Source organism: Canis aureus, chromosome 22, assembly GCF_053574225.1.
Source record: "Canis aureus isolate CA01 chromosome 22, VMU_Caureus_v.1.0, whole genome shotgun sequence".
In the NCBI taxonomy this organism is placed as follows: Eukaryota; Metazoa; Chordata; class Mammalia; order Carnivora; family Canidae; genus Canis; species Canis aureus.
Window position 1 is genome coordinate 3626087 of NC_135632.1, and position 22433 is coordinate 3648519.

Sequence of the window (22433 nt, forward strand, 5' to 3'; positions counted from 1 at the left end):
GACCTTGCATTTAAAAAAAAAAAAAAAAAAAAAAGGAAACCCCCCCCCAGATCGGCGTGCGCGCTGCGGCTGGCGATCCCCAGCGCCCCCCGCGCCCCCCAGGTCGGCGCCCCCGCGGTTGCAGCGCGGACCTCCCCGGGGCAGGGGCTGCCCCCTGCGCGCCCCCCCCGCGCCCCCCCCCCGAGCCCCAGGGCGCCCCCTGCACCCCCTGCGCCCCAGGACGCCCCTCGCACCCTCCAAGTCGGCGCCCCCGCGGTTGCAGCGCGGACCTCCCCAGGGCAATGCCCCCTGCGCGCCCCCCCCTGCGCCCCCCGGGCGCCCCCCGCGCCCCCCAGGTTGGCGCCCCCGCTGTTGCAGCCCAGACCTCCCCAGGGCAGGGGCTGCCCCTGCGCGCCTCCCCTGCGCCCCCCCGCGCCCCAGGGCGCCCCCTGCACTCCCCGCGCCCCCCAGGTCCGCGCCCCCGCGGTTGCAGCGCGGACCTCCCCAGGGCAGGGGCTGCCCCCTGCGCGCCCCCCCTGCGCCCCCCCGCGCCCCAGGGCGCCCCCCGCGCCCCCCGCCCGCCCGGGACTCACCGCGGGGTCCGGGACAAGTTGCGGGCTCCGACCGAGGAGCCCCCCGGGCGCCGGGCGGCGGGTGCGTGCGCCCCCAGGGCACCCCGGGGTGCAGGCGGCGGGCGGGGGCGGGGTGGGGGCGCCCCGGGAGCCGCCCCCGGGCACTCACCGCGGCCTCTCGGCAGCTCCCGCGCGGGGACTCGCGGCTGCTCCCGCTGCGCCCGGGCGAGCTCGGCCGCGCACATCCCCGCGCCCCGCGCCCCGCGGCCCCCCCGCCCGGCGCCGCAGGACCGGCCGGCGAGCAGTTCCCCGCGCGACCTGCAGGGCTCGGCCGGCCTCGGCGCCCCGGCACCCCCGGCCCTCCCCGAGGGCTCGGCCAGAGCCCCCCGGACGCGGGCTCGGGGCGCCCAGCACGCAAAGCCCGGCCTCCCGCGCCTGGTCAACCCTGGGGCGCCCCGGGTCAACCTGGGCTGCAAACGATGCTCTCCGTCCGCACGGGCTCCTCCAGCTCCTCCTCGCTCCTTCCTCCCTCCGGCCAAGCTCCCTGGCTCTCTCTCTGGTTTTTTTCCCTTATGTTTTCTCGCTCCCTGCCCCCCCCCCCCTTTTTTGGGTTATTTTCTTGCTTTCTTTCCTTTGCTTTCCTGCCTTTCATCACCCCCCCTTCTCTTGCCCTCCTTCCTGTCTTTCACCCCCTCCCCACTCTCTCTCTCTCTCTTGCCCTCCTTCCTGTCTTCCTCTCCCTCTCTCCGCTTTCCCTCTCCTCTCTTCCTTCTCCTCCTTCCTTTTTCTTGGTCAGACCGAAAGGATGGCAAGAGCCGTGCTGTGTCCTGAGACGCCCCACTCCCGCCTCCTGCCTCTTGGGCCCCGAGGGGGTGGGTGGCCTCCTGCGGGCCTGCGGGTGCGGAGGGAAAGTCGCAGAAAAATGAGCTGAGGAGCTCGACCTACTGTGGAACCCGAGTTCTCAGGTGTCTGCACCCTTGTCAGTGTAATGGAGCCAAGCAGGGCCCCATATTCCTGTAAGATTTGCAATTCCTTCTCAAGGAAGTTTGCTTGTTTGTTTGTTTGTTTGTTTGTTTTTTAAAGAAAATACTTTTTTTCCAAAGGCAATTCCTTGGTCAAAGCTGCCCCTTAGCAGCTTGAAGTGTCCAGGAGCTCCGGAGAACTACCCTCCCCTCACGGGTGTTTTGACTGCACTTAGTCAATGCCGAGCACCTACCAGGAGCTCTAACACTGATCCCTTTGCTCTTTCCAATCACGCAGAGACACACGCACACCCTGGGGAGGTCCCACCGAAATACAGGTGACTCTTCTTGAACTTGCAATGATCTGCTTTTAACATCAAGTGACTGACACTTTACATGGTAGAGCCGAAAGGCAAGGAGAAAGAGTGATGCTTGCTATGAAATAGTAAATGGAATACAATGGAGACAACTTTAAAAAAAAAAAGGATAAAACAATCATTAAATAATTGGATTAATGTAGATAAAGCTAATATATAGGCTTCAAAGGTACTCTCTCCCTCTCTCTGTGCTTTGCTCTTTCTCGGTGCGTGTGTTGGATGCCACTTAATCCTCACGACAAACCTAAACTTCGATGTAATTGCCTCACAAATGAGCATAAGGAACTTGGCTAAGTTAAAACCACCGGGAACTGTTTCAGTTGGAATGTGAACCCAGTGCATTCTTTTGTTTTGTTTTACGATTTTATTTTTAAGTAATTTCTACACCCAGCGTGGGGCTCGAACAAACCCCAGATCAAGGGTCTAGTGCTCTGCCGACTAACCAGCCAGGTGCCCTTGACTCCTGGTCATTTTGATTCAAATGCTGAGTTTCTGGTATCCTCATGTTACAGAGAGGACTGAAGCATATATAGGTGATTCACTAAATTTACTAAAATTCATTGTGTGAGAAATCTAGATCTTCTAACACTCTACTGCTTAATTTTTATTACTGTTCAGCTAAATCACCAAAATGTTATTTCAACCTTATGTAATCAACGTGAACTAAAAAGGAGTCAGAAAAATCCTTTTTTTTTTTTTTTTCCACGTAGCCAGTCCTCAGTTTCTTCATAGGGAGCCCCATGTATTAAAAATGTAATACTTTTCTTCTCATTAACATAATAATGAATGTTGGGGGGTGCCATGGCCAGAATAATCCCCAAATTTGCATATCAACGGGAAATGCAAGTTAAACTCATGCCTGATCTTAACAATTCTGTTTAAACTTTTCAAGCTACATTTTGTTTTCCAATTTGCACAAAAATTTTAAACAGAAAAAGTTCTTTTGGAAGGTAATAGAATATCCTTGCAGTTCATGAATATCTTATTACCGGTAGGAAATAAGACAGTCTGGTTTGTATATAGTGCCTCTAAACTTATAGCTGAAAGTTGAAAATAAAGATAATCCATTTAAATTCTTTTAAACATTTAAGATGTTAATGAGAACTTTTTGGACTATTCAGTTATTAAGCATACATCATAGTTTTAGTTCTGTCTTGTTGCAAGAAGAGAAACCCTGCAGGAAGCCAATTCACCGATCCACTCTTGATAGGGGTATTTTAAAGGAAAAAAAGAATGAATATAGAGTATACAGCAAAAGAAAAATACCATGGTTAATTATTTTTAGACTCCTTTTCAGCCGATAGTCAAGTGTATTTCCCATAAGAAGTCTTAATCTCATTAAAGTTTACCAGAAGTTTAAGGGTTTTATCAAAAAAGCTAAATCCCTTCCCAGAAGGAAGTGATGCAAGTTTGAGAAGATTTCTCTTTTAAGGGATCTAATAAAGAGCCCCCAGGTAATGAAACTCAGAAAACTGAGATTTACAGAGGTTGGCCAAGGTCATGCAATTTGGTGAGTTATACGGATGGAGGAGAAAGCCAGTCCTCCTGGCCACCATGCAGAAGTTATTAAGAGTGGAATGCATTGGTTCTAGCAACTTGCAAAGTAGATCCTTAAAAGCTGCCCTTGTATGCAACACTTACCACTGCTTGATAAGTTTTTTTTTTTTTTTTAACAGGTCCTTTAAATGCACCACTGAGCCAGCAAGAAGGTAAAGGAAAAGCCAAAATCAAAAAGCCAGGAATTCCTGAAGGCTTGTAAGTACTAAAGATGGCACTGTCCTGGGGGTATCTACCTGTCTCTGTAGGCCTCCCCAAACCTAGAGCTGCAATTGTAACAGGGCTTAGAAGTGCCAGGGACTCCTTAGAGAGCAAGGTGAAAAGTCAGGTCAGAGACTCCTGCGTAAAGCTGAGGCCACTGAAAAGAAACATCTGTAGTGCAAAGGTGAACTGGAAAAAAGAAAAAACCAGAAGTCAAACTATTCCCACCCCCGCCCTTCCCTCCCTCGCCATGCCAAACATAAATGTTTGCTTTTGTCAGCTTGACTCAGGCAGGTATATTTATGCCAGAAAGCTTCTGCTGAAAATTCATAATCAGGCCAGACTTCAGATGGGCAGTAGGGCTAGGATTTACACTAATTATGTGGCATGAAAATTCCCAAGTTAAAAATCTATAATAAAGTGGTTCCAGCTGGACTATGCCAAACAAAAATGGAGAGAATTATTATTACTTAACTCTCACTAAAGGAACTTACTGAAAATGAACTTATAAAACAAAATGATACTGAAGTAGGAAAGCTGAAGGGACTCCATTTTAGAAAGGCTCCATCTCTGCTGCTTTCCTGCTAGGCCCCGTTTGCTCACGTTCCATATTTTGCCTCTGAATATGCCAAAGAAGTTATGTTCCCACTTCAAGGGGGAAGCAAGAAAGTTAATCGTTTTCAGAATTTTGTCCTAGGCCCCACACACCTGATAACACCTAAGTTGAGCCAGATCCCAAACACGTTCCCAGACATTATTAACCTTAAACAAATCTCAGCTAATGCTGGCATCGATACCCCTGCCTTCAATAATTCATGGAATAATACCTATTGTTCACCCAACACTCACCTTTGATTAGACCCTACCATGGATTCCTGAAGAAATACATACTCTGGATCTTTTCCAACATAAACCCCTAGCCCCGGGCCATGATGAGACCCATTCTCCTTTCCTCTCCGAGTCTTGCAGACATTCCATCTGCTATTCTCTGTCAGCCACCCTATTCGATAAACTGTTCTCACTTTCTCTGGCTCACAGTTGATTTCTAATCGAAGTGAAGCCAAGGACCTTCTTGATAAGTCCTGTGGGACCCTCCCCTGTGTTCTTGGACTCAGCCTGCCTGAGTTAATACTAGATAGATCAGATATTAAAGGAGGGATAAGCAAAGAACATAGTAACAACATAGGTAAATCTAAGCAAACACTGGCTAAAAAAAAAAAAAAAAGTCTGGGCGTACAGATGGCCAACAGACCCGTAAAAAGGTATCACTCATCATCAGGGAAATGCAAATCAAAACTACAATGAGATACCACCTCAGACCTGTCAGAATGGCTAAAATCAACAACACAGGAAACAACAGGTGTTGGAGAGGATGTGGAGAAAGGGGAACCCTCTTGCTCTGTTGGTGGGAATGCAGACTGTGCAGCCACTGTGGAAAACAGCATGGAGTTTCCTCAAAGCTAAAAAATAGAACTACCCTATAATCCAGTAATTGCACTACTGAGAATTTACCCAAAGAATACCAAAATACTAATTCAAAGGGATACGTGCACCCCAGTGTTTATAGCAGCATTATTAACAATAGCCAAATCATGGAAAGACGTATTGGCCCAAATACGTCCATTGACTGATAAATGGATAAGGAAGATGTGGTATATGTATACAATGGAATATTACCCAGCCATCAAAAAAAGAATGAAATCTTGCCATTTGCAATGGCATGGCTGGAGCTAGAGAGTATAATGCTAAGCAAAATAAGTCAGTCAGAGAAAGACAAATGCCATATGATCTCACTCTTATGTGGAGTTTATGACACAAAGCAAACAAGCAGAGGGAAAAAAAGAGGCAGACCAAGAAACGGACTCTCAGCTATAGAAGACAAACTGCTGGTTACCGCAAGGAAGATAGATGGAGGGGATGGGTTAAATAGATGATGGCATTAAGGAGAGTACTTGTGATGAACACCAGGTATATGGAAATGTTGAATCACTGTACTGTACACCTGAAACTAATATTACATTGCATGTTAATTGGAATTTATATAAAACTAAAAAAAAGGGGAGTGGGGAGTAAAAAAGATCAACTAAAATACTAGACATAATGGTGTATAACTTGAGAGCTAATTAGACTTAAAGCACTCTAAGTGCTTACTGGTGTTGTTGGTGTTGTGCCCAAGATTGCGAATCCGAGAAACCACCAAGGAGCCGACACCGATGCAAGCGCACGCACGAGGGTTTATTAGGAAGCTCGAACTTGGGTCCAGGTATACCCGACACAGTGGAGCAGGGACTTGGACCCTCAAGTGGGTAACAGCTGGTTTTTTTATGGGCTGGTCTAGGGGATTTTCAGAAGGGGTGGAGGAATTTCTCAAGTTCTGTTTACATTCTGACATGGGGCTTTCAAGGGCCTTGAGCTCTGTTCTCATTCTAATATGGGACTTTCTACCACAGGCCTGGGCTCTGTTGTCTTTGATACGGGATTCCCTGCCGAGGACATTCTGCAGTTTTTCCTATAAAGTTCAGCTCTTATTCACAGGGGCCTAAGATGTCTGTACTTGCGCTAATGCTAAACTTGAGGTGGAATGGCCTTGATTTTTCTCGGCCTCCACAGTTGGAAAGGAGGATAATGATACTGATTAATTTTAGATTTTATTAAATTGATTATACATGCAAAAATTATTAGTATTAACCACTCAAAGAGGGGAAATACAGTGCATAAGGTCAACTGTTGCAGAGAGAAGAAAACTAGAATTAATAAAGGGCAATCTAAAGGAAAATAAGAAAAGAGAAAAAATGAAATATTAGAAAACACATACAGAAAGTACAAAAATAAGATGACAGGAATAAATCCAGATTTATCAATTACAATAAATATAATTGGACGTAATTCTCCAGTTATAGGGCAAAGATTATAGCACAATAGATAAACCAAATGCAGCTACCTTCTATTTAAGAGACAAACTTAAAACATAAGAGTATAGAATGGTTGAAAATGAAATGATGGATAATAAAGATATATCAAACAAATATTAACCAAAAGACAACTGGTGTAGCAATATTGTAATCAGACAAAATAGACTTAAATTTTACCAAAAAAAAAAAAAAGGGGGGGGGAGAGAGAGAGTACTCATTTCAGCAGGGTAATACAATTCTAAACTTGATTACTTCTGGGAGCATACATGTTAAATAAGACAAAAAATAACAGTACAATAGGAAATTGATAATTCACCATGATAAGGATGATTTTAATATGCTTTTCCCAATATTTCACAAATCACGAGCATAAATCAGTAAGGACATAGAAGATCTGAATATCAGTACTAACAATGTGTCTAATAGAAGTGTATTGAATATTTCACCCAAGAATTGGAGAATACACACTTGTCCTTGACAAGTAATTCTTATGGAAGGTGTGGGCTAGATTTTGGGCAAGGGAGCTTCTACAGGAGGTTGTATGTTAAAGCCTCCCCCCCCTCTCTTTTTTTTCTGTTGAGATTTATCTCCCTGAAGTTTGCACTTCAAGGAATGGCCTAGATAAGGTGATAAGAGTTAGTTTAGCTTGGGGGAGAAGACTTGAAAAAGAAAGAAAAAAAGAAAGAAAATCCTATCAGGTTTTGAATATCAACTTCTAGTTTGGCCAAGAATTTTTAAAAATCCTTTTAAATATCTTTCAGTTTCAGCGGGGAAGCAGTATATATTTCTGGCGGTACTAAACACCACTCTGGACTTAAGCGGCATCCAAGAATTGAGTGCAAAAGCTATTTTATTTTTCTCTCTTTAATGAGCACTACAGACAGACCTAGGAGAGCTAACTCTGGTGAGAATCTCCACTCTTAGCTGGTTTCTGACGGTCTTCCTAGGATTTTATCCACGGGCTACAAGTGGGTTTAAAGCAGAGGGTGTATCTCCAGTATGTACCAGAATTTGGCAAGGTTTTTCATTAATTTTAATTTGAGTTTGTTTCCCTTAGCTGTTTAAGGGGAAAAAACATAGCAGTTTATCAGATAATTCCTCAGAGTCTTGTCAACTCTGAGAAGGGTCCGTACGGAGGTTCTCCCTTCACGGTAAGGCCACTGACTTGGTGGACTTTCATTTACAGTCTTGTAGTCTCTTTAGAGTGGAAGGACAATTTAGACAGAGGATAAATGATACAATGAGTGCTATAAAAGAGGAAAGTAGGAGTTGGGTCCATCTTTGGTTTTAGATACTTTTTGTGTCATTTTTGTGTGGGTGATCTTTTTTCAATGAAGCTATTTTGGAATCTTGAAGCCTTCTGAAGCCTTCTGCATACCAATTAAAATAGGTATCTCATTCTGTTTGTTTAATTTGGGAACACTATTTTTAAGTGCACTTCTTAAACGATCTTATCTAATTGGAACATTCCTCATAATGGCCATTGTAATTTCCCTCCCTGAGGGCTGGCAACAATTTTGTTGGACCCTTAACCACAAAACAGAGTTCAATCCACATTTCCGTCCAGCCCTGTTTTGGGAACCCCGACCTGACAGTTACTAAGTTCTCAGGAGACAAAACAGTGATGTCCGATTCCAGGGTTTCAGGGTAAGATTTTGTCATTTTTGTAGATATTTGTAAGTTCCAGGAGCATAGCAATTAGACTTCAAATAAGCAGGTATGCTGGAAGGTGGCACACTTAACGCCTTAGAATTTAAGGATCTCATTCTTTTTCAGCTAATCCTTTGAATCTCTTGGAGTCAAACTGATACCTAATGAAGATGTGCCACTGAGGTAGAGATCGTGCGGTGGTTTGGGGTGAACCTCATTGCACAGAGATTTTCTTAAGGTTGGCAGGTGACCTAGTGTCAATCTAACCTGTTCTGTGACCAACTTATCCTAACCTGGGAGTCTTTAGTGGCAAACATTCTAATAGCTTTTAAGTGCTCAATTCATGCCCATCAAGTTTTGTGGCTTTTTATCTTTCAAGATTCCCAGGAACACTTAGTGGACCCAGTCCAGCTTAAGCCACATCTAGTCTGATCCCAGATCCAGTCCAATTCTTACGTTGGATCCAATCTGATCTTGGACCCCGGCCAGTTTGTCAGCTGAACCCAGTCCAACTACCAGGATTTCCCAATGCGGAATCTAGGGATTGGGGAGAGAACCAATGGACCCCCAGTGAATGGGGATTGCAGACTGACTGCAAACAAATGGGGAAATACAGCTGCTGCCAGCAGTTCCCAACACGGAATCTGGGGAAGAATTCCAAACAAATGTGGAACTGCCAACTAAACTACCAGCGGTTCCCAATGTAGAATCTGGGGACAACCAAGGGCTGGGGTTCCTAATCAAATAGGGAACTGAATGGAAAGTCAATTAGTTTGGGACTTGACATAAAAAGAGTGGAGCCCAGAACTGAGAGAAACTTACCTACCGCCTTGGAAATGGCGGAAAAGGCAATTGAAGGATTCTCAGGTTACCACACTGGTTTTTCTTGTCATCTCTGAAGCTATCAGGAGTTCGCTTCTGATGTTTGCCACTGGTGCCACCAAATCTGTTTTAAAAAATTCAGCTGAGTAAATTTGAAGATCTAATTGGCTTTATTCAATGATTCATAAATTAGGCAGCATCACAGCTAGCAAAGAAGAGAGGAGCTTCAAAGAGCTGTGCAAAATGGGAGACTTTTATAGGAAGAGGGCAGGGACAATGGAAGAGTGGGTTATGTCATCTTCCGTTGGGAACAGAAAGGGGTCTATCCGGTAGATTACTTCACTACTGCTTAAGCCAGATTGACCGGTTTAAGACATTCCTGGGAGGGGTTGAAATCACAATTACACTAGGCATTAAGTCTTAGTTTGCTGAAGTGGGGCTTAGCACAAGTGACTCAATTTAGGACCTATTTCTTCTTTTTTTTAGCAGCATGTATAAGAGATCGTCTTGATGATCTTGCAATAAGGAATGATTTCAAGCCCCAAAAGTTCAAAACATAAAAGAGTCTGATAAATTTAATTACAAATTAGATTCTATTTGTTTGCTAAAAAACAAAACAAAACAAACAAACAAAAAAAACCTTGTAGAGAAAATAAAAAGCAGAGCATTAAGGAAAGATCTACAACATAAAAAAATGGAAATTAATTGGAATATATAAAGGACTGCAAATAAAAGCCAGACAATTCCCCCAAATGGAATAAAGACAGACATTAAAACAAAGCCTAAATAAAAAAGACCATCGCATATAAGAAGATACACAATCTCATTAATAGGTAAATGCCAATTAAAACTCCAATGTAGGGATCCCTGGGTGGCGCAGCGGTTTGGCGCCTGCCTTTGGCCCAGGGCGCGATCCTGGAGACCCGGGATCGAATCCCACATCGGGCTCCTGGTGCATGGAGCCTGCTTCTCCCTCTGCCTGTGTCTCTGCCTCTCTCTCTCTCTCTGTGTGACTATCATAAATAAATAAAAATTTAAAAAAAATAAAAAATAAAAAAAATAAAAAAATAAAACTCCAATGTAGACCCAAGTTTTACTCAACCTGACTTCTTACACATCACTGGGAAGATTAATAATTTGTACAATCTGCCAGAAGAAAAAGAAAAAAAGTCATCCTTGTAAAAGGCAAACAATATTATGGGCTATCTTTTCAATGGGATTTTGAGCATCGGCTAGCACAAAAGTAGGAAAACTTGGTCTGTAAAGGGCCAGATAGTTAATATTTAAGACTTTGTCCACATACATTTGTTGCATATCTTTTTTTTTTCCTTTTAAAACTCCTTAAAAATATTTTAGTATCTTAGCTTGTGGGCTCTATAAAAGCAGGCTGCTTGACCACTACTGGATTTGGTCAGCCAGCTACAGTTTGCAAATTCCTGGCTTAGAGATCCTCCAGGATAATCTGACCGTATTGGAGCGTATACCCTGGGTGACTTTCTACTGACCATGCTATTTTGCAACTGGAAAAAGGGAGCCTTTATTGGAAACCAATAATAATGCAGATGCATTTGTTTGGGAATTTGTAGGAAAATGATAGCAACGGAAATGATTCTTGTTTAAACAATGCAAATAAATCTTTTCTGGCAAAGACACTAATGATCCCCATTGAAAAGATAACCCCAAACATAACCCCCAAAGATAATCCCTGTCTATATTGACAGGCCAGTATGGATTTGGAAAAAAACTACACTTTAGCAAACTATTTTGGAAAACATTTGCATTATCTGTAAAGTTGAAAAAGCACATGATTTATAATCCAGCAATTCTACTTTCAGATACGTATTCTAGAAAAGAGCTTGCACATCATGTGCACCTGGAGATATGAGCAAGACTTCATCACAGCTTCATCTGTAATTAATAATAATAATAATAATAATAATAATAATAATAATAATAAAACACTAGGAACAACACAAAAGTCCATTGGTGGGAGAATGGGTAAAATATTGAAATACATTCAAAAGGTGGAATACTAGGGATCCCTGAGTGGTTCAGCGGGTTAGCGCCACCTTCAGCCCAGGGAGTGACCTCGGGTCCCGGGATCGAGTCCCACATTGGGCTCCCTGCGTGGAGCCTGCTTCTCCCTCTGCTTGTGTCTCTGCCTCTCTCGCTTTCTCTCTGTGTCTCTCATGAATAAATAAAATCTTTAAAAAAATAAAGTTTTTTAAAAAAGGTGGAATACTAGAATCCTACACAGAATGCAAAATAAGCAACTGCAGTCAAATCAGTGTGGGTGATTCTGAAAAACAATGTTGAGTGAAAAAGCAAGCAAATCCTGGGCAGGATTGTATAGATACGAAGAAAAGAAAGGACATGATGATTATGTAATCAAGGAAGCCCTAGATGAGTGGGTCAGAGAAACGCAAACAAGCATTTACAATAGAACATGGTAATTTTCATAACTGAGTTATATACAAAGTTCATTTGATATGTGATAGGCGACTCTTCACCGCTGGGCCTATCCGATTACTTCATCACTTAGCACTTTTTTTTTTTTTTTTTTTATTTGATTTGAGGAATTCGCTAGAGAGAGGAGAGGATAAACGCATTCATGACGGAGAGAACTTAGAGAACATTCTCTCTGTCTCGACTCGTGCAGGAGGTGCAGTGTAATATTTTGATGACTTCAAATGGTTTGGGGTTGCTGGCATGGGAGGGATGGCGAGGGAGAGCCCACCGAAGAGGTCGGGCCAGATCATGCAGGACTTTGTGCCTGCTGACAACGGTTGACGCTCTGTTGCAGGCCGGAGGAAGTGGTAGCACTTGTTGAGGGGCGGGAGGGGCCCAGCTGAGGACACCCAGGCTGCGCCAGGGCTCGAGGAAAGGTGGACGGGGAGACAACAACGCGGGCAGAGACACCTGCCAGGGGCCACGCAATGATCCCCAGGAGAGCTGCTTTTTCAAATAACCGACTGACCTCAGGCGGTGAAAGGTTTTTGAGCGGAATCCACAGCATTTGGTGGGTGTTTAAACACCGAAGGTAAAGAAGCAGCAGGAATCTAGTGACTCCCACAGTCTGGGGCAACGAGACCAACCTGCCCCTTGCCTGAGACAGGAGACGGTTGGCGGCCAGCGGTGGGTAGGCCGTCGGGTGGCTTGCTGAAATTGTCACATGTCTGCCACGTGATAGAATCCAACAGGGGCAGGTTTGTTGCTTCCCTCACTCCCGCAAAATGTCTAAATATGTGTTAGGGGCCGGGGACACCCGGAGGCTCAGCATTGGAGCATCTGCTTCTGGCCCAGGGCGTGACCCCAGGGTCCCGGGATCGAGTCCCGCATCGGGCTCCCCACAGGGAGCCTGCTCTTCCCCCTGCCTGCGTCTCTGCCTCTCTGTGTCTCTCATGAATAAATAAATAAAATCTTAAAAAAAATATTTGTTATGGGCCGAGTGCAATCATTAACCGTGATGATGGGACAAAGAAGGCCCTGAAATGCCATAGCTTCGCGACCCTGTCACCAGGCCAAGTTTTAGACCATAACTGACTTGACTGAAACCTGAATTTCCAAATGTGGATGGAGCCCACGCTCCGGCTGCGCTGTCCCATGTGCTCCGATAGTGCGGGGCAGGACCCCCACAGGGACATGCGGCACTTTCCCCTGCATGAGGCCGTGACTAAGCTCAGTTACAGACCTGGGTCTCACCCCCACCCCCAGGTCCCTAAGCAGCCGGAAATTCCTCTATTGACCAGGTACAGAGAAGGGGGATGCACGCTTGGCATCCACAAGCCTGGCACCCGTCCTAGCTTGGCGGGAGGGCTGTCTGTGGCAGGCACTCGGAGGGGGCCACCGCCACACGCTAAGGACATGGGCCTGTCACCCGCCCGGGACACCTCTGGGCTGCGTCTCCTGCGGACATCCGAGGCCGGCCGGGAGCTGAGCACCAACCGGGCAGCCCCAGGGGGAACCCAGACTGGGGACAGCTGTTCAGCCCTGGCACCGGGCACCTCGCCAGCTCTGCTGCTTTCTGACTCTGACCTTGAACAGGGGCGCTGAGTGCAAGCAGTCGACGGGGACAAGCAAGATAAAGAAAAGTAATGTGGCTTCTAAGCAAACTTCCAGGTGGGAACACTTGCATCTCACCTCGATCCAGTCACCTTGTCAATATAATCAATTCCCAACCCCTCTTGGATCCGTCTTTTCCAGGAAAAGTGCCAAATGAAATAGAAATATCTTGATGGTACTCTTAGGGTTTTTGCTTTATCCCGTAGCATTTCATTTGTGAAAATAAAGCTGACCTTTAACCCCACCGTTCTTAATCCTTTCCACCAGACAGTCACTCTTACCAGTTCAGATTATTGCATTTACCCATGTTCTTTAAGTCCTAGGGACGCCTGGGGGGCTCAGTGGTTGGGCGTCCGCCTTAGGCCCAGGCCGTGACCCCACATCGGGCTCCCGGCATGGAGCCTGCTTCTCCCTCTGCCTGTGTCTCTGCCTCTCTGTGTCTCTCATGAATAAATAAATAAAATCTTAAAAAAAAAAAAAATCCTCATGAAAAATCTTTAAAGTTCACCTTGATCCACACATGCATATGTACGCACACAGCGGCTTTCAGTGCACATTTGTATTATAATGTTTAAAATATCTGAATGCCAAATCCTAGGGAACACTCACTGCTGTAACTAATTGTTCTAAGACACGTTTTAATGTAAAACAACAACAACAACAAAATATTTTCCAGAATGGTGATGCGGGAATACTATTCCACAAGTTTGTTCAGTGTGTGTGACTACACTGCAACTTTTAAAATTAAGCCAGAAAAAAAATTAGAGGGATGAAGGTATTAATAGGATCCATTCGACCAGGGCAAAATGCATGGAACTGAAAGCTCCAAAAACGTTCAACAATGTGCTCGGTCTTGTTTTTGCTCCTATCAAACGGATCGTGTTATTATAGAAGAGTTTTTGTCTGTCCCCCAGCCCACCTGTGATATCTACGGTTATTGATGGAGGCAGCAGTTACATTCCCAAGGGAAACTAATCTCTTCCTGTTCCCCCTGGTTGTGCCCATTTCCTGCTGTCTCTCGAGCTGGGGAAGGGAGGCAAATCCCAATAAGGTATTTCTGCTGGGACTGTCTGACATCACAAAGATAAAGGATAGGTTTAGTCACATTCTTGCTAAATTGAGTCAGTATCAGGGTATTAAAATAGCTAAAGGTAATGGAGCCTATCCCTAGTCTGTTAAACTGACAGTCTTGCTTTTTACTCATTTGAAACTCAATGGGTTTCTTTCTGCTAAGGAATTCAGGGTCAGATTAATTTCCCCGGTAACTCTTTGAAGTGGGTGTTAATAAAATTAAAAAAGGTTTCTCCATAAAGTACGATTTTTCTCTTCCTCTCATATCTCCGATAAATTGCTAAGGCACAAGTTCACACGCTAGCAGGGAGTGATTAATCGTACTCTAAAGTCTCAAAGAAAAAGGGTCAGGTTAGTACTCTTCCATTACAAGGATGCTTACCTTCCGTCCAAATCAGTCTCTTGGGGGCTCAGCCTGGAAAAACCTCTCTGAACTCTGAGTCCCCCCCCCCCCCCGCCCCCCACTAATCCTCTCACCTTGCTGCGGAAAAGCCTTCCTTAATTTTCTCCATTTTTTCTAGCCCTGTGATTTTTTGGTAGAAGTCTTCAATACATATATTTCACCAACTTTCACTTCTCAGTTGCACAACACGGAGCTACCACTGGGCTCTTCCAACCTTTTTTTCCCTCCATGTGTCCACTGGACCAAGCATCTTTCTTCTCCTTTCATCTCCCTACCATTTCTTCCTTGATTGCTCTTATCCGTCCGTTTTTATAATTTCGTGAGGCTTATAGACTCATAACTAACTAACGAGCCTTCGTCAGTTCGTCCAGCCCGTTTCCTGAGCCGCAGACCTACTTTTGCTTCCATTCGCAGGACCCTTCCCAGACCCTGCTCCTGTGACCCAGCCAATTTTACAGAATCAGCATTGCCCAAGTTCATCGAGCCTTGGCACATCCAAGTGGTCTTTCATGACTTCTTCATTATAGTAAGTTCCCGCGTCCTAACATGTTTAATCTCTACAGGATCTCTTGGATTCTTTCCCTACGTTCCATTCCCAAAGCCAACATTAGCCAGCATGAATTCTTTTCTCTTATTTTTTCCTGGATTATTATATCAGTATTTTAACTATTATCCTTACAAAAAAAAAAACCACCCACAATTTTCATCTTTTCCTTATCTCAATTCATTGTTTACTTTAGTCCCTGGTTGACTGCTGGATGAGGAAGGGAAGAATTATCCCCTACAAGTTTAAGAAGAGGCATGGCCTTATCAATGTCTTGCTTTTAGACTTCAAGCCTTGAGCTGTGAGACAATACATCTCTGTTGTTTTAAGGTGCCAGTTGTGGTACTTTGTTAAGACAGCCCTAGGAAACTAACACTGACATCTAAGGAGCTCATTAAATAGATTGAGGGGGGAAGAAAATCTTCCAGGTGACAGTACATTCAAAAGGGTAGAGAAGCGGAGGGGTACCTAGAGGAATCCTATCAAAGCAACTGAATTGCTTAATTTCAACAGGATCTGTGTAGTTCAATGAATAATAAACATACAAACAAACAGTGCGTGGTGTTCCATTATTTCACACAATGAATGTGTACCTCAGAATGAACAAAAGAAATGAGACACAAACCTTAGCCTCTTTTTTCTTTTTCCTGAGCCTGTCTCTTTGTGCCTCTCCTCACTGAGTATTTTGCCAATTGGAGGATGCATACTGTTGTGAAATATGCCTTTTTAAAAACCAAAAAAAAAACAAAAAACAAAAATAAAAACAAAAAATCATGGCTTCTAAACATAAGCCAAACACTTTATTTGGTTTTCAACGAAAGAAACAGGTATCTCTTCCAATATGGACAAAATACTGCACATATTTTAATTACTGAGAGATCTTTTACAATTTGACACCTTCCTCATGGGCTTTCAAGGGTAATTTTGGCTCCACCTAATTTTTGCCTATCCAGATTTGAGGATCCGACTCTTTAGTAAGACTTAACTTTATTGTAAAAGGTTATCTAATGTCCAGTTTTCTGTTCCTAAGGCACCTCAAAGTTGGTCACACATCACCAGGGAGATGCAAATGAAAACTACAATGAGATGTCACTCCACACCTGTCAGAATGGCTGGAATCAAAAACACAAGAAACAACAATGTTGGTGAGGATGTGGAGGAAAAGGAACCTTCTTGTGCTATTGTTGGGGGCACAGCCACAGTAGGACACAGTATGGAGTTTCCCAAAAAAATTAAAAATAGAATTACCCTACAGCCAGTAATTGCACTACTGGATATTTACCCCCCAAAACACAAAAACAACTAATTCAGAGAGACACATGTACCCTTATGTTTACTGCAGCATTATCTACAGCAGCCCAATGATGGAAGCAGCCCAGGTGTCCATCAATAGATGGATGGATAAAGAAGAGGCGGTGTATATAAATAATGGGACATTAGTCAGCCACTAAACATAATGAAATCTTGCCATTTGCAACCACATGGATGGAGCTAGAGAGTATAATGCTAAGCGAACTGAAGTCTGTCAGAGGAAGACAAATACTATGTGATTTAACTCATATGTGGAATTTAAGAAACAAAACAAATGAGCAAAAGGGGAAAAAAGAGAGAGATGGAGAAAGAGACCAACCAGACTCTTAACTACAGGGAACAAACTGATGGTCACCAAAGGGGAAATGGAGGGGAAGGGTGAAGCCAGCGGTGGGGATTAGGAGGGCACTTGCGATGAGCACTGGGTGTTGTATGGAATTAAAAAAAAAAAAAAAAGACCTCAAAGTTGGAGGGTAGAGTGTAGGTCATCAACAGACCAGCAATTTTTATTTTCTTTACCAGGCCAGGGAAATTCTGAGACAGCTTAACAGAGGTTTTGTTTTGTTTTGTTTTTAGTTTTTTTTTCAGAGCTTATTCACATATGACACTTTTAAGTATAAAAAAGAACTGCCCCATATATTAAATAGCTACATATATCATCCACATCAAACAACATGTGTATGGGTGTGTGTGCATGTGCATGTGTGTGCACCTACAGTGGGGAAACTGAGATGACGAGACATCGAGGAATTCTCTGAAGTCGTAGAACTAATCATGGGAAAACTAGGATATGAATTCACATAGTCTAACTTTGAATTTAGCATTTTTCCAACTTGAGTATGATGATTGTTCTCTCTCTCTCTCTCTCTCTCTCTCTCTCTCTCTATATATATATATATATATATATATATATATATGATTTTCCAGCATGGAGTTTCTCCACAGGGAAAATTTTGCTTTCCGGGCTACATTTGGCAATGTTAGAAGACATTTTATTTTGAAGGGGTGCTGGTGGCATCCGGTGGATAGAGGCTAATATCTGAACGTCTTACAATATATAGGACATCCCCTCAGAAAAAAAGAGTTATCTAGTCCAAAATGTCAGTGAAACCGGGGTTAAAAAGATGTGATTAGGATTAATGGCTAATAATAAATATGATTATACCATATGCTAAGAAATAATTGTTTCTAAGCAGCGTTTCCTTTACTCTTAAAATATCCTTGATTAAGTACCTAGTATTCTTAGGGCACCTGGGTGGCTCAATGTTTGGGCATCTGCCTTTGGCTCAGGGTGTGACCCTGGGGTCCCGGGTTTGAGTCCCTCATTGGGCCCCCCGCAGGGAGCCTGCTTCTCCCTCTGCCTGTGTCTCTGCCTCTCTCTGTGTGTCTCTCATGAATAAATAAATAAAATCTTTTTTTAAAAAAAGTACATAACATTCTCATTTTACAAATGAAGAAGCTAACATGGAGAGATGAATTTGCCTCAGCAAGTGACCAGGGCTAAAACTCAAACATGGGTATTTTTGTGGCTAAAGGCTTTACTTTTAACAAGACAGTCTAACTATCTCACTGACCAGAAGGTCATCATATGGTAAAATGTGATTCTAAATAACTTTTCTGTTAAGGATTATTTTATGCTTTGGTTGCCTTTGCCCGACAATAACTATTGTATCCTTTATAAGACAATGATGTGGTGTAAAATTTGCTGAGATCAATTTTAGTTGGCAGACCAAAATCAATCATATAATGAACACAGGATCATATAATCCTGCCCGAAAAATAAATGTCCCTGCCTGATTTATACCTGGAAGAACAAGAAATGTAATTTTAAAATCCTTTTACCTCTTTTAAGATAAAATTTATAAGGTACTTCTGTGGTCACTCGGCAGCTTTTATCCACCTATATCATTGTTGAGAAATTCCTTTTTTGTTTTTAAATGACTGAGAGACCTTAAGAGTTTGAATTAAAAAAGTGGTCATCAATAATAGCAGGCCATGTAATTCAGAACAAAATTCCCACTGTGAACAGCAGAAAAACAAAGGAAGAGAATATGATAAAACAGTGAAAAGAACCATGGGGTCAAGATTCAGGAGAAAGAGGTAACCCAGAAAGTGAGTCCTCAATTTGGGGCTATTTTCCTCTAATGTCACATTTCTTTCTTTCTTTCTTTCTTTCTTTCTTTCTTTCTTTCTTTCTTTCTTTCTTTCTTTCTTTCTTTCTTCTTCTTTCTTTCTTGACTTAATTAATTAATTAATTAATTAATTTATTTATTTAGAGAGTGTGTGTGTGCAGAGGTGGAGGGGAGGGGGGGAGGGAGAAGCAGCCTCCCCACTGAGGAGGGAGCCCATATGGGGGCTCGATCCCAGGGTCCTGGCATCATGGCCTGAGCTGAAGGCAGAAGCTTTCCCCACCGAGCCACCAGGATGCCCGTCACATTATCAACTCTTGATGAGGTCCGAGAGCCTGAGATGGGCAGGGCTTTGACGATTTTGTACAGCAAGAAGGAATCAAAGGACACCAGAGCCCACCACAAGAAGGAAACTAGTAAATCCCTCTGTGCTTTGTCTTAAAACCTCAAAAGGATATAGCCTAAGGAGTTGGGTGTACTGAAAACCATCTGCCCCTTCCAGGACACTTCATACAGCTGTTTTCACCTTGGCACATCTTTTCCACATGTTGTTTGCAGGGCCATCCTTTTCTAAGACATATCTCAGACGAAGCTGTGAAAGATTTGGAGTCTGTCTGTAGCTCTCCCCGAGTCAGGCCCCCTCCCCTCCCCACCACCATGTTGCTCTTTATTGTCACCAGGACCTTCCGACTTCCCCTCCAGTACAGACATCGGTGCTCACTCTCTGTCTGGGAAGGACCTGAGAGCTCTGGAAATGATCTTGTTCAAACCCCCTCATTTTGTAAACGAGTAAACTAAGGACCGGAGAGACCAACCTATTTGCCCTAAATGATCTGCAGGAAGGTAGAAATGCCCGTTGAAAATTAGTAAACCATCATAACCCTAAGTATTTTGTGTAACACTTTAAGAAAGCTTCTAGCAAAGGCAAAGGACCTTTAGTAATGGGATTTCAGCTTTCAGCCAGTCCAAAGGGACATTCACAGATCAAAGAGGTTGTCTCACATAAATGAAATTATGTAATTTTGCTGCAACCTCTCAGAACCTCATTTTTGTCCCCAGCCTCCCAAAGGGCAGGTATAAAGGTCTGTTTTGATTAGTTTTTAAGATTTTATTTATTTATTCATGAGAGGCAGAGAGAAGCAGAGACAGGCAGACAGAGGAGAAGCAGGATCCATGCAAGGAGCTCGATGTGGGACTTGATCCTGAAACTTCAGGATCCTGCTCTGGGCCAAAGGCTCAACCATTGAGCCACTCAGGCATCCCTAAAGGTCTGTTTTTAAAGTCAGTAACCTACGATCTCATGGCCCAAGGTAATTTTAGGTGGCACAAAAAGTATCTGTGGCCACATTCTATCTATCCTCACTCTTGCCACTCAAGAGAGCAATCAACCAATTATTGACTCTTGTTTTGAGATTCTGGGTCTAGTCTCCAGGGGCCAAATATATTCAATGACCTTTTTTACTGAATTCTTATATTATTAATTTTTTTTCATTTTATTTTCTTGTGTTTACTAAACTAGCTGTGAATAATGAGAATTTTTGCTTCTTTCATATATATATATATATATATATACACATGATTTATTTCGTTCTTTTTAAATTGAATTGACCACATATCAGTTTTTATTTCCCTAGAATTTAAGAATTGTATATTTTTACCCTATTGATCTATCTTTGATTTTTTAAAAATAAATCCTACATTTTATCATTTAATACACTAGTGATTTATTTCAGATAGTGGCATCTTTATTCATAAATGAGGTAAGGCCTATAGTTTCTATTCCCTGTGGGAGGCAGACAAGGTAATGGTTAATAGCTTGTCTTCTAGAACCAAGTCACTGGGTTCCATCTCAGTTCCACTATTTACTAATTGTGGGATCTTGGAGAAGTTACCTAACCTCTCTGTGAATAAGTTTTCTTATCTGTAAAAGGTGATAATAATAGTATCTATTTCATAAGCATTTTGTGAGAATTAAATGAATGTATATTCTTAGAACACTTACAATAGTGCTCATTATACAAAAAGTTCTTCATAAGCGTTAGCGATTTTCATGTCATTATGGCCAGGTTAACCTCATAAAACACACTTGGAAGGGATCCTTCTTTTTCCATGATCTGGAAACACTTAAAAGGCAGAATAATTATTTATTCCTTGAGGATCTGAAATAATTCAGTTATGAAGTCACCTGAAACCTGTATCCTTTGGCAGGGGGCCGAGGATTACTCTTGGACAAGTTCACATTTTCTTTATCTTCTTGGAGTTGTTTTGAATATGGGAGGCTTGCTAGAAAATTACACGTACTATTTGCAAAATATTAAGATTTTTCAAGTGTATCAATATAGTGGTTTTGCCTTTAATCTTTTCCTAATGAGATTTAAAATGTACTTTTTCATTTGTGGCCTTTTCAAAGAGTCAGGTTATGGTTTTGTTTATCGACTTATTCTTTGCTTGTCCTTTTTTTTCCCATGTAATTGTGGTGTCATTCCTTAAAATTATTTTCTCTTCTTGGGTTTTTCTAACTTACATTAAATGCTTTAATTCGGGGGTGCCTGGGTGGCTCAGTCAGTTAAGCTTTCTGCTCAGTTCATGATCCCAAAGTCCTGGGATCAAGCCCCAAAGTCCTGGCCGTATGCTCAGCAGGGGAGTTGTTTCTCCCTCCCCCTCTGCTAGCTGCACCTCCTGCTTGTGTTCTTTCTCTCTCTGTCAAGTAAACAAACAAATCAAGTAACCAAACAAAATATTTAAAAAATAATAATAAGTAAAATTTGCTCTTTGATACAATGCTGGCAAATTGCTTTATTTTACTTTATTTTTTAAAAGATTTTATTTATTTATTCATGAGAGACAGAGAGAGACAAAGACACGGGCAGAGGGAGAAGCAGGCTTCATGCAGGGAGCCTGATACAGGACTGGAGGATCACAGGATCACGCCCTGAGCCAGAGGTAGATGCTTAAGCACTGAGCCACCCGGGCATCCTGGCAAATTGCTTTAAAAGTGCAAAGAAATAGTTAAGGGATGTGTTCCTTCTCTTTTTCTAATATGAGCATACTATATTTATATGCTATTTATTATGATTATATTCTCATTAATTGGTTAATTAATTTACACATATTTATTTAGAACTAGATGTTGTCTGGGGTGGTGGCAATGGGCATAGGCAGTGAAGAATAAACAAAACAAACATTGCCTTCAGGAAGAAAAAATGTGGTTGGTTAAATGTGCTTTGAGGAGGCCGAGATGCTCTTCCTCTTTCTTGGATCTGAACTGGAGAGAATGCAGTTGCCTAACAGTTGGGGTCAATTATGATCAGGATTTTTTATTAAAAATGTAGACAATTTTAACTGGACTGAGCACATGTATTATTATTATTGTTCTTATCAATAAGGATTTATACGAGTTTGTTTTAATCAACTACCTACTGATGCATCGTAGAATATATGAAAGCTAAGTAAGCTGGTGTCCTCTTTTGTTTTGTTTTGTTTTTTTTTTTTTTGGTGTCCTCTTTTGTTAAGTAAACTTGGCCTAGGCTTTCAGAAGCAAGATGTTTAAAAAAAAAAAAAGCTATATCCTAGACCATTCCTTCTCTAAAAATCAAAAAATTAAAAAATAAGTCTAAAATAGCAACTGCAAACAGGAATGAAAGAAAATTTTAGTACAGCAGCAGGAGTCAAGCAAATAGATAGAGAACTTAGCCAGAAAAAGAGAGGTAGAATGTAATAGGCATTGTGAGGATTCCTTCCTCCGTCCATCCTGTAAGCTGCGGGGGGAAAAGATGAATTATATCCTAAAAAATATCACTGATCTTCACCCCTTCACTCCTCCCTGCCCCTCCCACACAGTCATAATTTGAAGAAAAATGAATGAATAGAAACGTCAGCTT

At 42.7% G+C, this 22433-nt stretch overlaps 1 protein-coding gene and 1 long non-coding RNA gene across 4 annotated transcripts in view; one reads left to right on the top strand and one right to left on the bottom strand.

The window, feature by feature from the left end:
* Window positions 1-1171, bottom strand: part of MME (membrane metalloendopeptidase) — a 96101-nt gene extending 94930 nt beyond the window's left edge. The window contains exon 1 of one of the 3 annotated variants that reach the window (XM_077864635.1): window positions 1017-1171. The gene's annotated coding sequence lies outside the window, so the exon portion shown is untranslated. Of the gene's footprint in view, window positions 1-572; window positions 678-720; window positions 819-1016 lie in introns of those variants that run through there. The other 2 variants (XM_077864636.1, XM_077864638.1) reach the window with 2 other exon arrangements.
* A 2394-nt stretch (window positions 1172-3565) lies between these two features.
* Window positions 3566-17217, top strand: LOC144293667 (uncharacterized). Its single transcript, XR_013360886.1, has 3 exons — window positions 3566-3645; window positions 14983-15094; window positions 16143-17217. It is a non-coding gene; the product is annotated as an uncharacterized LOC144293667 (long non-coding RNA).
* Window positions 17218-22433: the final 5216 nt, after the last annotated feature.